The 434-nt window shown below is 41.2% G+C and overlaps 1 protein-coding gene across 1 annotated transcript in view; it reads left to right on the top strand.

The window, feature by feature from the left end:
• Positions 1-434, top strand: part of LOC119593133 (toll-like receptor Tollo) — a 34,707-nt gene that overhangs the window by 29,708 nt on the left and 4,565 nt on the right. The gene's annotated exons all lie outside the window — the stretch shown is intronic.

Genomic DNA, 434 nt, shown 5'->3' with positions numbered 1-434 from the left:
CTCAAAATGCATAATCACAAAAAGAGACCCATAAAATCAAGCATTTTGACTCATTGCCTTACGCGCCCCGCCCATTATAATGATAATATTGAGATAATGCATTTCTCGCTCTAATTAATCCCTAATGATGATTGCAAAGCGATTTCCACCCGAGTTCTGTGATTTCGATCGCGCTCGGCCTCGATCCATAATTGTTGTGGTGGCGTAGTGTCAATAAAATTTCATTAATCGCGCTACGATGCCAGCATTGCAATGGATGTTCTAATGTTCTGTCTATAACCATAAGTCCATCATTACGAGAGCTATCATAATCTATGATGATTCCCAAATGGTCATATAAACACAAGGGTTCGTTTACACACGTGCATACACACGGGCGCTCAGGTGAACGCACACTTACACATGTACACGTGGTTACAGACACATCGTATACA

This window comes from Penaeus monodon, chromosome 31 (genome assembly GCF_015228065.2).
Source record: "Penaeus monodon isolate SGIC_2016 chromosome 31, NSTDA_Pmon_1, whole genome shotgun sequence".
NCBI classification, from domain to species: domain Eukaryota; kingdom Metazoa; phylum Arthropoda; class Malacostraca; order Decapoda; family Penaeidae; genus Penaeus; species Penaeus monodon.
The sequence above is the reverse complement of the archived record's forward strand: the minus strand, read 5'-3'. Positions and strand labels throughout refer to the sequence as shown.